Below are 14,795 nucleotides of genomic sequence, written 5' to 3'. Positions count from 1 at the left end.
CCAAAGAATTGATGCTTTTGAACTGTGGTGTTGGAGAAGACTCTTGAGAGTCCCTTGGACTGCAAGGAGATCCAACCAGTCCATCCTAAAGAAAATCAGTCCTGAATGTTCATTGAAAGGACTGATGTTGAAGCTGAAACTCCAATATTTTGGCCACCTGATGCGAAGAACTGACTCACTGGAAAAGACCCTGACACTGGGAAGGATTGAAGACAGGAGGAGAAGGGGATGACAGAGGATGAGATGGTTGGATGGCATCACCGACTCAATGGACGTGAGTTTGAGCAAGCTCCGGGAGATAGTGAAGGACAGGAAAGCCTGGCATGCTTTGAGACCATGGGGTCTCAAAGAGTTGGACACGACTGAGCGACTGAACAATAACAGAACAGAAAACAGCACAAACATTTACATGATTACCTTTATTGTTGATAGTGGCAGGACAGTATTAGGTTACAGGGTTCCTGGCACCCTAATCTGTGTCTACTGGCACTGTTAGACTATCTTTCCATCATGCTGGGATTACAGCATAATTGTTAGATGAACAGGCTGTGTAGTCATATAGACCTGAGTCTTTTAATTCTGGACCTGCTCCCTATTAGCTACTTGACCTTGGATCAGTTCCTTAACATTTCTTAGGTCAGTTTCTGTATCAGTATGCTGGGGCTTCCTTGGTGGCTCAGATGGTCAGATGGTAAGGAGTCTGCTTGCAATGCAGGAGACTTAGGTTCAATCCCTAGGTCAGGAATATCCCCTGGAGAGCAGAATAGCAACCCACTCCTGTATTCTTGCCTGGAGAATTCCATGGACAGAGGAGTCTGGCAGACTACAGTCCATGGGGTCACAAAGAGTCAGACGCTACAAACACTCTTCACTTTCACTTTTCATGCTGGGATAATAGAACCTTCTTTACTGAGAGGGATGAGGATTCAAAGACATGATGATGTATTTTGTCAGAGAGGAAAACCTTTTTCTTTAATCTCTTAGGTTTACTGCCTGGGGCTGTGCAATATTAAACTAATGAAAAGTAGATTAAAAGGAGAAAAGAAAAATTTTTTATTAATATTTATATGAGTTCACAGAAGAGAAGTGAAACTCAAAGAATTGGTTAGACTTGGGGTCTTATACACCCATTTTAACAAAGGAAAGGAGACTTGAGCTTCAGGGGAAGGATTTATCCTTCCCCACAGGATAAACTGTGGGGAAGTAACTAGGAGATATATGGGGGAACTAATGGAAGATAAGGGGTGTTTTAATAAGGTCTGTCTATGCAGACTCATCTTGATGTCACTCTCCATCTCCAGAGATTAGAGTTACTCTTCCCTTCTTGGTGGGGGAGGACACCTTCATAATGGGAAATTGGTGCCCTGCTTTCAGTCAGACAAGGAAGAACAGAGAAGTCTTTCCACATCTGCTACATCTCAGTTGCTTTCAGCTCAAAATAATCCTTATACCAAACTGGCATCTTCTGATCCCCTTCGATGAAAAGTGCTTAGCACCAGGTCTGGTCACAGTAAGTGCTAGATAATCAACTGCTATTAGAGCAAAATATATCCTTCCATTGTAGTCCTGGAGCCCAGCCATAGCAGCAAGGAAAGGGAATGTCAACTTTTAAAAAATGCAGAATGTGAGAGTTGCAAGTTAAGTTTTATTTGGGGCAAAATGAGGACTGCAGTCCAGGAAACAGCATCTCAGATAGCCCTGAGAAACTGCTCCCCCAGGCTGTAGTCCTCATTTTGCCCCAAATAAAGCTTAACTCGCAATTCTCATGTTGCAATTTCCTTTAAGTGAACAGTTATGGCAACTGACGAAGGGACCCAGAATGGACTTCCCTTCACCTAAACTCTTTGAGGAACTAGAGCCTTGGCACCATCTGCCCATCTGCCTCCTTGGACAGTCCAGACAAATTGGGTAAGTATCTCCTGGCTCTCAGATTTCCGGTATTGGTTGATGATCCTGAGTTTTATTTGGTAGTAGAGCAGATAACCTGCCCTCTTCTCAGCTGACAGATACTGCAGGTGGCCCAGTTGAAAGATACTGGGGCATACCCACTGAGTGTGGAAACTTAGTGTGGAAAGTCAGTGTGGAAATCCAGTGTGGAAACTCAGTGTGGAAACACTGAGTGGGGCTCGGTAGAAAGATACTGAGGAATATATGACCAGTTGGAAGTGAAAGACACTTTGAGCGGGTGCTGGTTGAAAGATACTAGGAGAATACCACCCCCACCCATCATCCAGGGGAAAGATACTGGCTTGGGCTTGGCCACGGAATACACACTCCATTAAAATATACTGGTGGGGGCTGGTTGAAAGATACCAGGGTTTGCTCAGCCGTAGGAGACTGACTTGTCGGTACTGAATGGTCACTTAAGAGGCTGATCTGATGCTTTTACAAGGGGCATCAGAAAGCCAGCCTCTTAACTAAAACCTCAGCCAGGGTTATGTATGTACAAAACTTATACTTGCAAGTACTTACTTATTTGGGGAAATTATACTAAAAGAGATCCCAACCAAAAATGACCAAATTGGAGTTCTTTTGATATTCCAAAATTAATATTTATGGGCACAGAGTTAGAAAAAGCTGGTCATAATGTCAAACAGACTGGATGGAATGCTTACTTTGATTGGTATCTAGAAGCTTCTCTTAAAACTGTAGAACAAAAAAAGGCTGCTAACAGTCTGTCACTGATTCTGTCTCTCACTCTCATATTTTCTTCAATCTGAATTGCTTGGCCAGATGCTGTCTCTCTCTTTTTTATCTCTCCCAACTCTTCTACCTCCTGCTGCTCCCCTGTCCCCAGGAAAGGAGGATTAAAACAAAACAAAAACTTTGAAGCAATATTCTGACTTGACATCTAAGTCATTCTCTAACCACCAAAATGATCCTTTGCTTAAGTCTGCCTCTTCAGTTCAGTTCGGCTTAGTCGCTTGGTTGTGTCCGACTCTTTGCAACCCCATGAACTGCAGCACGCCAGGCCTCCCTGTCCATCACCAACTCCCGAAGTCCACTCAAACTCATGTCCATTGAGTCAGTGAAGCCCTCCAACCATCTCATCCTCGGTTGTCCCTTTCTCCTACCACCTTCAATCTTTCCCAGCATCAGGGTCTTTTCAAATGAGTCAACTCTTCACATCAGGTGGCCAAAGTACTGGAGTTTCAGCTTCAGCCTCAGTCCTTCCAATGAACACCCAGGACTGATCTCCTTTAGGATGGACTGGTTGGATCTCCTTGCAGTCCAAGGGACTCTCAAGAGTCTTCTCCAACACCATAGTTCAAAAACATCAGTTCTTCAGTGCTCAGCTTTCTTTATAGTCCAACTCTCACATCCATACATGACTACTGGAAAAGCCATAGCCTTGACTAGGCGGACCTTTGTTGGCAAGGTAATGTCTCTGCTTTTTAATATGCTGTCTAGGTTGGTCATAACTTTCCTTCCAAGGAGTAAGCGTCTTTTAATTTCATGGCTGCAATCACCATCTGCAGTGATTTTGGAGCCCCCCCCAAGAAAGTCTGACACTGTTTCCACTGTTTCCCCATCTATTTGCCATGAAGTGATGGGACCAGATGCCAAGATCTTAGTTTTCTGAATGTTGAGTTTTAAGCCAACTTTTTCACTCTCTTTCACTTTCATCAAGAGGCTCTTTAGTTCTTCTTCACTTTCTGCCATAAGGGTGGTGTCATCTGCATATCTGAGATTATTGATATTTCTCCCAGCAATGTTGATTCCAGCTTGTGCTTCATCCAGCCCAGCGTTTCTCATGATGTATTCTGCATATAAATTAAATAAGCTCGGCGATGATATACAGCCTTGATGTACTCCTTTTCCTATTTGGAACCAGTCTGTTGTTCCAGGTCCAATTCTAACTGTTGCTTCGTAATCTGCATACAGATTTCTCAAGAGGCAGGTCAGGTGGTCTGGTATTTCCATCTCTTTCAGAGTTTTCCACAGTTGTGATCCACACAGTCAAAGGCTTTGGTGTAGTCAATAAAGCAGTAAATGTTTTTCTGGAACTCTCTTGCTTTTTTGATGATCCAACAGATGTTGGCAATTTGATCTGTGGTTCCTCTGCCTTTTCTAAATCCAGCTTGAACATCTGGAAGTTCACGGTTCACATATTGTTGAAGCCTGGCTTGGAGAATTTTAAGCATTACTTTACTAGCGTGTGAGATGAGTGCAATGGTGTGGTAGTTTGAGCATTCTTTAGCATTGCCTTTCTTTGAGATTGGAATGAAAACTGACCTTTTCCAGTCCTGTGGCCACTGATGAGTTTTCCAAATTTGCTGGCATATTGAGTGCAGCACTTTCACAGCATCATCTTTTAGGATTTGAAATAGCTCAACTGAAATTCCATCACCTCTACTAGTCTGCCTCTTAGAAGGCTTAGATGAGGATTTGGCTACTCTAGTCAAAAGAAAACAATCTAGGTTTGTCTGTGCTACACATTAATGCTTGTTACACTGGCTGACCAACTTTTCAGAACCATTAAAAGAAAGAAAAGGGGGTATCTATAAAAGTTATCAACCTTTAATTGCACCAGTATAAGTGCACAATGCCAGTCAAAGGTTAACCAACCCCCAACCAGTTTCAGCTCAGTTCAGTCGCTCAGTCATGTCTGACTCTTTGCAACCCCGTGAACCTCAGCACGCCAGGCCTCCCTGTCCATCACCAACTCCCAGAGTCCATCCAAACCCACGTCCATTGTGTCAGTGATGCCATCTCATCCTCTGTCGTCCCCTTCTCCTCCTGCCCTCAATCTTTCCCAGCATCAGGGTCTTTTCAAATGAGTCAGCTCTTTGCATCAGGTAGCCAAAATATTGGAGTTTCAGCTTCAACATCAGTCCTTCCAATGAACACCCAGGACTGATCTCCCTTTTTTTTTTTTCAAGCTAACTTTCTCTACTGATTGGAATTCCAACCAGTAGAGAAAGTTGGCTTGAAAAAATATATATATATAAATATATATATGTATGTGCTAAGGGAATATGGGCTTCCCAAGTGGCTCAAGTGATAAAGAATCCTTCTGCCAATGTAGGAGGTGTGGGTTTGGTACCTGGGCAGAAAGATCCCCTGGAGGAGGAAATGGCAACGCACTCCAGTATTCTTGCCTGGGCAGTCCCATGGAGAGAGGAGCCTGGTGGGCTTCAGTCCATAATATTTCAAAGAGTCAGACACCATTGAGCATGGGCACACACCCACACACAGATGCCTAAAGGAATAAGTCCAAATGAGGAGAACATGATCACTTACCTTATCTATGACTTGTGCATGTGTTCTCAGTCATGTCCCACTTTTTGCAACCCCATGGTCTGCAGTCCACCAGACCTCCTCTGTCCATGGAATTTTCCAGGGAAGAATACTGGAGTGGGTTGCCATTTCCTTCTCCAGGGGAGGGATTGAACCCACATCTCTTGTGTCTCCTGCATTGGCATGCAGATTCTTTACCACTGTGCCACCCAGGCCATCTCTAAATCCTAAAACTGAAAAAAGCAAAACAGAACAGAGAAAGCATTTTAAAATCTTTCTTATAAGTTAGTGAGTTTTATATTAAGATACCTAATTCAAAACTAAGTTAAAAAAATACAGCCAGATCTCTTGCCGTGTCTGTCTGAATATATGTATGTCTCAGTATGTGTCTTTCTTTGTCTTTGTGTTGCAGGATGGGGGACACCTTCCAGGGCCCAGAAGTGGGTTCTCATCTCACACTCAGAAATGAATTGTCTGAAGAGACAAATGAGCTGACAAAGAAAGAGATTTTATTGGAAAGGGCACCCTGGTGGAGAGCAGTAGCGTCAGGGAACCCAGGAGAACTGCTGTGCCTCATGGCTCACAGTCTCGGGTTTGATGATAATGGAATTAGTTTCTGGATTTTCTTTGGCCAGTCATTCTGACTCAAGAGTCCTTCCTGGTGGCACAGGCATTGCTCGGCCAAGATGGATGCCAGCAAGAAGGATTCTGGGTGGTGGTCAGACACATGGTGTCTCCTTTTGACCTTTCCTGAACTCTTCTGGTTGGTGGTGGCGTATCAGTTCCATGTTCCTTACTAGGAACTCCTGTGATAAAATAACTCATGTAAATGGTTATTATGGTGCCTGGCCAAGGTGGGCGGTTTTAGTTAGTGTTCTTCCCCTAACATTTGGACAGTATTGCCGAAGTTAATTTGTAAATGAGCTCAACTTTATTGGCCCAGAAAAAAGTAAACATTTACAAATCAAACAATTTTAAATACAAGAAAATTTAGCTGAAAAAAATATAAGAAAATTGTAAATAAAAGAAAAAGTGGGCTTCCCTTATGGCTCAGTGGTAAAGAATCTGCCTACAATGCGAGAGAACTGGGTTCTATCCCTGGGTTGGAAGACCCCTTGGAGAAGGGAAAGGCTACCCACTCCAGTATTTGGCCTGGAGAATTCCCTGGACTGTGTAGTCCACGGGGTCGCAAAGAGTCGGACATGACTGAGTGACTTTCACTTCACTTCAAGCTGAAAAACCCAGGGAGGAACCCACTAAGACACATAGTAATCAAACTGACAAAAAATAAAGACAGAGGTAAAATATTAAAAGCAACAAGGAAAAAACGACAAATAACATATAAGGGAACTCCCATTAGGCTATCAGTTGATATCTCAACAGAAACTCTACAAGCCAGAAGGGAATGGCATGATATATTTAAAGTCATGAAAGGGAAGAACCTACAACCTAGAACACTCTACCCAGAAAGACTCTCATTCAGATTTGATGGAGAAATCAAATTTTCCAGATAAGCAAAAGTTAAGAAAATTCAGCATCACCAAACCAGCTGTAGAACAAATGTTAAAGGAACTTCTTTAGACAGGAAACACAAGAAATGGAAAAGACCTACAGAAAATAAACCCAAGACAATTAAGAAAACTGTAATGAGATACACATTGATAATTACCAAAGGCACCAACCAAAAGACATAGACTGGCTGGGAAGATGAATACACAAGCATTTATGCAATTCCATTTACCACATCACTCTGCTTGACTCCCCAAATTGTATGCAAGTATTTTATATTGTTAGGTTAATCATTATCCCATTATGGCTTGTAATCGTAATTATTTTTTATTTTTTGTCTGGCTATTGTGAAAACCGATAAGCATTTTTTGCTATTGTGATTATGTAACTATTAATCACTTAAGACCATTGTATCATGATTGGTCAACAGAAAAATAATAGACCTCTATATCACCAAAACTAGGATCTAATGGAAAAACCTATAATCACTTTTTTTTTTAATAATCACTTTTTAAAACCCATATGCATATCAGAACTTTTTTGAAAAATACAAATGCCCAGGTATTGCTTCTTTTTCTCCAGAGCTCTGGATGTGTTTCTAGTGAGCAACCATGTTTAAAAACAACTGGACTATATGATGATCTTTTACTTTTATCTAGCTTGTTTCACTTTTCCTGTTTCATATTCAGTGCTCCCATTTCATTTTTTTCAATTTCTCCATCTCTTCTTTTTTTTAACGTTCTTACTCAAGCCTTTATCAAGAATAGTAAAAAAAGCTTTTGTATACAAATATATATATAAAGTATGTATATAATATATATTTTAGAAAAAACTATGAATTTTTGCCTAGCTGAAAAATTTATGACATTTTGATCCCACTTGTTTGACAAAGTATGAATAGAATGCTAGATTTCTCATTTTAAAAAACTAGATATGCAACAAGAAACAAAGGTTTACTTTATAGCTTAAGGAACTATAGTCAATATCTTGTAATAATCTATAATGGAAAATAATTTCAAAAATAATATATGTGTATAGGTGTAACTGAATTGGGGCTTCCAGGGTAGCTCAAACGGTAAAGAATCTGCTTGCAATGTGGGAGACCTGGGTTCGATCCCTGGGTCAGAAAGATCCCCTGGAGAAGGGCATGGCAACCCACTCCAGTATTCTGGCCTGGAGAATTCCATGGACAGGGGAGCGTGGTGGGCTACAGTTCATGGAGTCGCAAAGAGTTGGACACAGCTCAAGCAACTAACACACACACACGTAAGTAAATCACCTTGCTATATACCTGAAACATTGCAAGTCAATGGTACCTCAATAAAATAAATATATATTAAGAAAAAATAAAAAATCTTTACCAAAAAAAAAAAGAAAATTAAACTAAATAAGTTTCAGTTTCATATAAACTGAAAAATATCCAATATTAAATTAGTACCTGGTATTAATGTTAAAGTTTGTCAATCTAATATAAACATATTTTAAAGTCATCAATATAATAATCCATTATAATACTTTCATTGTGCCTAGGTTTAGCATAACTAAATAAAATCTTATTATATCTGTTGCAATTTTGTTAGCAAGGAAAGAAACTCAGTGTAAAGAAACTTTTAAGGACAGAAAATGTAAGTAAAATAAAAGCTTTAAATAACGTCTACTAAAAATAATTATGCTTTAAAGATTTCTATTTAGTCTCTCTAAATTTTGCTAAATTAAATTTCTAGGGCTGTGCTAAATTAAGTATAGGAAGTTTATTGAACATCTAGTAAGTAAAGTCACTCAGTCATGTCTGCTCTTTGCGAGCCCGTGGACTGTAGCCTACCAGGCTCCTCTGTCCATGGGATTTTCCAAGCAAGAGTACTGGAGTGGGTTGCCATTTCCTTCTCCAGGGGATCTTCCCGACCCAGGGATCGAACCCAGGTCTCCAGCATTGCAGACAGACGCTTTACCTTTTGAGCCACCAGGGAAGCCCATTGAACATCTAGGTCACTCCCAAATAAAATAAGATACAAAACATTAATTACTATATACTGGCTTCCTCTTACAGAAAAACTGGAGATATTTCAACTATTAATAAATATGTTTGGTGCCATCCTAAGATGTTCTCTGTAAGAAAGCAAAATTTTTTTTTTTAACTACCACTGGTATTTATGCTCACAGTGCTAATATAAATGCTAATATAAAGGTCAGTTCATGGTTCCTTAAGTAAAGTAGTATTTGTGTTTTCAGTAAAGAAGGTGTGAGGAGTGGAATTGCATTTTATTTTAAAAGAATGAAATAGATCTGAGTTACAGGTGACTGTTTTTGGATGGGCAAATTAAGTGATGGTTGAAAAAAGGTTTGTGGAAAGTGGACCCCGAAAAAAAAAATTTTGTGCATGGTACAAGTTTTCTTAAAATGTTCAACTGCCTTTAATATCAGATTTTAAATTTTTTACTTTTAAGCTAGCTGCTCTGTATATACCTTTGAAATCTCTTATTGTTACTTTGGCTAAGTAAATAACTATTGTTTTACAGTAACCTATGATCTTAACTGACTAATTGTTCTAAATCCTTTTAATATTCTTTGACAAAATTTCATAAATCAAATCCTAATGAAGTCTTTTTGACCTCTAGCTAACTTTGGGATGCTTCACAGTGCTCCTGAAACATCCCAATGAGAGATATTAAACTAATTAGGTTCATTTGCTATGTTAAATTACATGGGAAGTATTATCAAATGAGTAATAAATCTCAGGTTATATTGTATGGTAAATGTTATTAATATAAATATTCTAAAATTTATATGGAGTTCCTAAAATGCTGACATATCCTGGTAAAATGTTATCAGTCATAATTCTAGTTATTATCTGCAAGTGTTGTATATCACAGCAGTAACCAAGTTATTTTGTCGATTGTATTGTAATCAAATTTAAATGTGACTTAAGTCTTTTGTTGATATGCAGTTATGGTTTTATTCTGATGCCTTTGCAAAAAAATGCTTCCTCTTCAAGAAGATTAACAAAAAAAAACTTAAATAAATATAAGTTTCTAACTTTCAGACCATAATGCTGAACTGGGTAAGAAATTTAAAAATCCTAATGAGAAACCTGATGGCTTCATAAACTGTTAAGAAAAATTAAGTTAACAAAAGGGCTGAGTACACTGGTAAAGATGGTTATAATTTTCATGGTTTCTGTCTAAATAATTACTGGGTTGAATCTGTGTTTTCCAGATGTAAGGAAAACCTTCCCCTCAAATTAATTATGACTTATAGTAATTTGGTAATCATACTTTTGTAAGCAAAGTTAAGACATTAATCTTTTTTCTCTATCTGCTCCCTCCAAAGATTGTAAACTCTTAGGTTTTCAGCAACTTTCTCAGATAAATTAGGAAAGCTACCTCACCAACAGGTACAAAAACCTCAAGGTATTTTTGAGGACTTTGTAAAGGGAGAAATTCACTTAGATCTGTAGGTAAAACATGTAATAAGCCCTTGGTGTAAGCTTCTTAGCCCTAAGAGATTTTTTTTTTTAAGCTTCAGTTTAAAACTCCTTATTAAAAATTTTAATATGGTGAAAGCCTATATAATCAATTATATTTATATAGATTATCAGGTCAAGTTTTTTTCTTAAACCAAGCTTATTTTGCAACAAATTAGTCTTAATTAAATATATTTGGTAAAGGTGTTATTTTTAAAAAGTTAGGTTTCAATAAATGTTAAAATTTTAAACCAAACTTATTTTGCAGCAAATTAGTCTTAATTTAAATATATTTGGTAAAAGTGTTATTTTTATAAAATTACATTTCAATAAACATTAAATTTGTAAGCCAAACTTATTTTGCAACAAGTTAGTCTTAATTTGTTGAATATATCTGCTAAAAATAAGGGTAATTTTAAAAAAGATTGTTTCAATAAATGTTAAATTCCAGTTTTGTTAATGAAGATCTGTATTTACTAACTCACTTCCCAGATAGTTCCTTGCTATCATGCTATATTAATGTAAAGTTAATTAAATTATTTGGGGAAAAAAAAACACTCTTTTGTTTCTAAAGCTTGTGTCAATAATCTTTGTATAAAAATCAGATGCCCATGACCTGCAAACAGGGAATTATATATACCCAAATGGGCTGTATCCAACCTGGATAGAAAACTTTATTAGGTGCTCTTAACTAGCTCATGCACAGTAAAACTGAAGGGAACCTGACTCTTGAATTAATTCTCACTTCTAAAGGCCACTATCCCAGACTGGTCTATAAAAGAGAACTGCTGATCTCAAACTTACCTTAAAATAATGTTCAAAGAAAGCTACACCTGCACCAGAACAGAGGGGAAAAAAAAAAGACATCAAAAGTAAGCACCTTACCCAAAATGCTGAACCTGATTTGTATGATCACTCGTAATGTTTTGTTAACTTCTTAGACCTTTGCATATAAATCAGATGTTTTTCTATCATGGATGTGATCCTGTGCTAGTTTTAAAAACCAACCCAATTATTGGTTTTTGGCCAGTTACCTGCATCTAGTACCTCTAGATTACCTTGATGGATTTCTCTACTCCAAGGCTCTAATTAAATCACCCTTAAAAAATTATTTTACAAAAAAGCTCAGTCCTGTTCAGGTGACTCTTAATATTACTAGGTGGAATCCTCCTACCTGGCCAATTAATACCTGCTCTGACTCTGGCCATAATATGAATTTTCTTCTAAGTAACTCAAGCTCAATAAAAGCAACAAGCAAAAATTCAGTCAAAAAGATAAAACCTCTCATAATTACATAGAGGTTTAAAAAAAATATGTGCTGGATTGCATAATTATAGAATAGATTTATGTAGTTAACACCAGGCTATGGTCATTTATAATTTAAGGCTTCTTTTATCTTGGGAACAATTAAATTATACTAAGAATCAACAGCCTAGCACACTAAAAAATTGGGCTAGAACATTATAAACAGTGCCAGTATATAATTTCCCACTGGATTAAGTCAAATAACATAAGAATATACTGGGTTACACCTAATGAAAGTTTTTGGCTTAACTCTTACTTATAACTTTAATAACACTGCTAGCTAAATTATTTGTATTTTGCCTATTTTTCATGAATGTTGTTTCTTTCATTGCCAAATGTGTAACTAAACCGCCAATGAAAATAATGATGACTAGCCAATTTAAAGCAGTTAATCAAATACACAGTTCTGTATGCAATCAATGAATGTAATAATATAACTCTAAATATAAAAAGATAAAGCAAAAGGGAATTTTTTCCTAGACCGTATTGAAAGACAGGTGTCCAAATATCTTTGACTATAAAAGCCTAGTCCAATAACAAACATTAAGTGGTTTCTCAGTAAAACCTTTGCCAAACCCAAAAATGAGCCTTCCCAGCACTATAGGATAAAATGGTCGTAAAATACCTCCCGAAGTATGGTCAAATTTATGACCATGAGGGGGCCTTGTCAACTACAAATTGGTACTTGCCATGGGTGTTTACCATCTACATCTACAAGGATTAAATCATGTGCTGCTGGAGCTGCTGACCTTCAACACCCCCTGGAGGAGTTCAGGGTGGAAAGTAGAAATGAAGCCCTCTGCTCAGAAGAAAACTGGCAGAACAGGTCTTCAGATAATTAGATGTTCTCAGAAGCCGATTTTATGAGCTCAATTCTTATATCTTCTCATATCTAAAAAAGCACTAAAATCCTTCAAGGTGATGACTATTTTTCATGACTAGCAGAAGCTTCACAAGATGAGCAGAAATTTCTACCAAAAAAATATGTGCTGGATTGCATGTATTCCCCATTTACCAAAATCTCATATATACTGTCCGTCCCCCCTGCCTCTTTGGAGCAGTTTCTCAGAGCTATCTGAGGTGCTGTCTCCCAGACTACAGTCTTCATTTTGCTCCAGATAAAACTTAACTCACATTTCTCCTGGTGTGCATTTTTAAGTCCACAGAGACACAGCAATTTTTTTTTTCCTCTCCAGGGTTTCTACCTAAGCTCTCCTGCAAACAAGATTTCCCACACATCAGACACATTTGAGCCACCCTGAGCACTCACTCAGGTCCTTGGCCACAGTGCTGGTTCCGGTTCACACTGCATAGACTGCCCTCTGTTCAGCTCCTCACCGGCCTCCCAGATGGAACACCAGAGACATTTCACAATTCTTCATGTGTTCCCCACTGCCTTCAGGGTAAAGTTCAAATGCAAAACCCAACACCATCTGCTCTGCACCTAACTGTTGAGTCTGATTCCCCTCTTCCCTCAGCTCACCGATGAACTACTAGTGATCACTGACTCAGGGCGCTTTCTCCTGCCCCTGAGCCTTTGAGTCAGGGGTATCATTGCATGAAGCTTCTCTCTCCACCTTGCTCACTCAAACATTGCCTGCTGTTGGTAATATTTCTTACTATCCTACTGCCATCATTTCCCTTTCTGGCTGATTGAGGTGTCCGTCTGTGCTCCCTCTCCACTACAGCATTGTAATTGTGCATTTTCTTCCTTGACTCTGCCTTTAAGTCAGGAGGTCTTTGAAGAAGGGGTCACACTGAATTCATCTCAGATTCCTAGTGCCCAGCACAGGCCTGGCACAATTGAGGAGGCTTTCCTTAAGTGCCTGTTGAATCAATGATGTCTGTCAATGGTGACACTGGAAACCAAGGATGATTTAAAAGCCTCATCTCTGGTCTGAAGTTCAGGGCTTCTGTAAAGAGTATATGAGGGGAAGACGAGGTGACTGGCAGTGATTCTGCAAAAACATGTGGGTGAAAGGAATGGTTGTAATGTAATGAAATAACCTTCATATGTTTCCTTGTGGAAGATATATGTTAATTTCCCAAATGTATGAGCATCTGTGTATTTTCATGGGGAATACACAGTGCCTTTTCTAACACTGAGATGCTTGAAATGGGGTTATTTCCCTTTCAAATGAAAACCAATTAAATAAATTATATTTTTTTCCCTTGGTGCTTACAAAGTGTAGGAGTTGTCTCCAAACATTACTAAATGTTCTAATTTAGTCATACATGGGCTGGAAGAATGTAGTATAATTGCTAAGTCCAGAGTAAGTTGTTCTAAATATTTTATCTTGTTCAGCATATGCTGTTTTTAAAAAAACCCTCAAACTATAACTGTCAACATTCAATTCACAAAAAGTAAACAACAGCTGAGTATAATAGGATGATAAAGAATCTCTCCATAATTCCCACCATATGGCAAAGACTAGGTCCATTTTGATCACGTTTATCAACTGAGTTATTTTCTCTCTGAATTCTTCCTATAGGAAAAACATCCCCAGGAAAACTAGAGGCATTTTCCTAAAGCAGACAGAAGGACGTGAGAAACAGTTGTATGGTATGGCTGGATCACAGATGGAAGGAATTTAAAATTCACTATGGCAATTGAAAGGGCTGAAAAAAAAATCACCTATTTCTGTAATGGCAGACATTCTAGAAGCATCACACATGAAATGAACAAATATAAGTAGAAAATGTATGGATACATTTTTAGTTATCAGTTTCCATTTCTGAAACAAGCTCTCATGGGCCCAGTTCGTGATATTTCTTGTCATGATTTGGATTCATTTTAAATGCATGGACAATTAATCTGCCTCTATGCAACAGAAGCTACTTAAAATTTCTTCTTCTTTTTAGTTTCTTCCCAAAGAATTTTTTTTTTCTATGTAAACTGAATTTGAAGACTTTATTGAATTTGTTACAATATTGTTTCTGTTTTGTACTTTGGTTTTTTGACTGCTCCTTAAGCTCTTGACCCAGGGATCGAACCCACACACCCTGCGTTGGAAGGTGAAGTCTTAACCACTGGACCTCCAGGGAAGTCCTTCTTTAATTTTTTAAAAAATTAGATAGTTTGTATATGGGATTTTAAACTCAAAGGAGATACAAACCATTTCTCTTCCAAGTGAAGTATTAGACAGAGAGCAAGTCATATTCTGGCCACTGTTCAACCAGATACTTCAAAACTGCCTTAGAGGAGAAAAGTAGGGCCCTTCTCCAAAGACCAGGCCTTGCTTCTTAGGTGAGAGAGATAAGGAGCAGAAGGCCAGCTTGG

At 38.4% G+C, this 14,795-nt stretch overlaps 1 long non-coding RNA gene across 1 annotated transcript; it reads left to right on the top strand.

Moving 5' to 3' along the window:
* The first annotated feature begins 1,801 nt into the window (after positions 1-1,801).
* Positions 1,802-14,193, top strand: LOC133046498 (uncharacterized). The gene is made up of 3 exons (XR_009690519.1): positions 1,802-1,908; positions 12,712-12,918; positions 14,008-14,193. It is a non-coding gene; the product is annotated as an uncharacterized LOC133046498 (long non-coding RNA).
* The last annotated feature ends 602 nt before the right edge of the window (positions 14,194-14,795 follow it).

The sequence above is a fragment of the Dama dama genome, chromosome 3, assembly GCF_033118175.1.
Source record: "Dama dama isolate Ldn47 chromosome 3, ASM3311817v1, whole genome shotgun sequence".
NCBI lineage: Eukaryota > Metazoa > Chordata > Mammalia > Artiodactyla > Cervidae > Dama > Dama dama.
The sequence above is the reverse complement of the archived record's forward strand: the minus strand, read 5'-3'. Positions and strand labels throughout refer to the sequence as shown.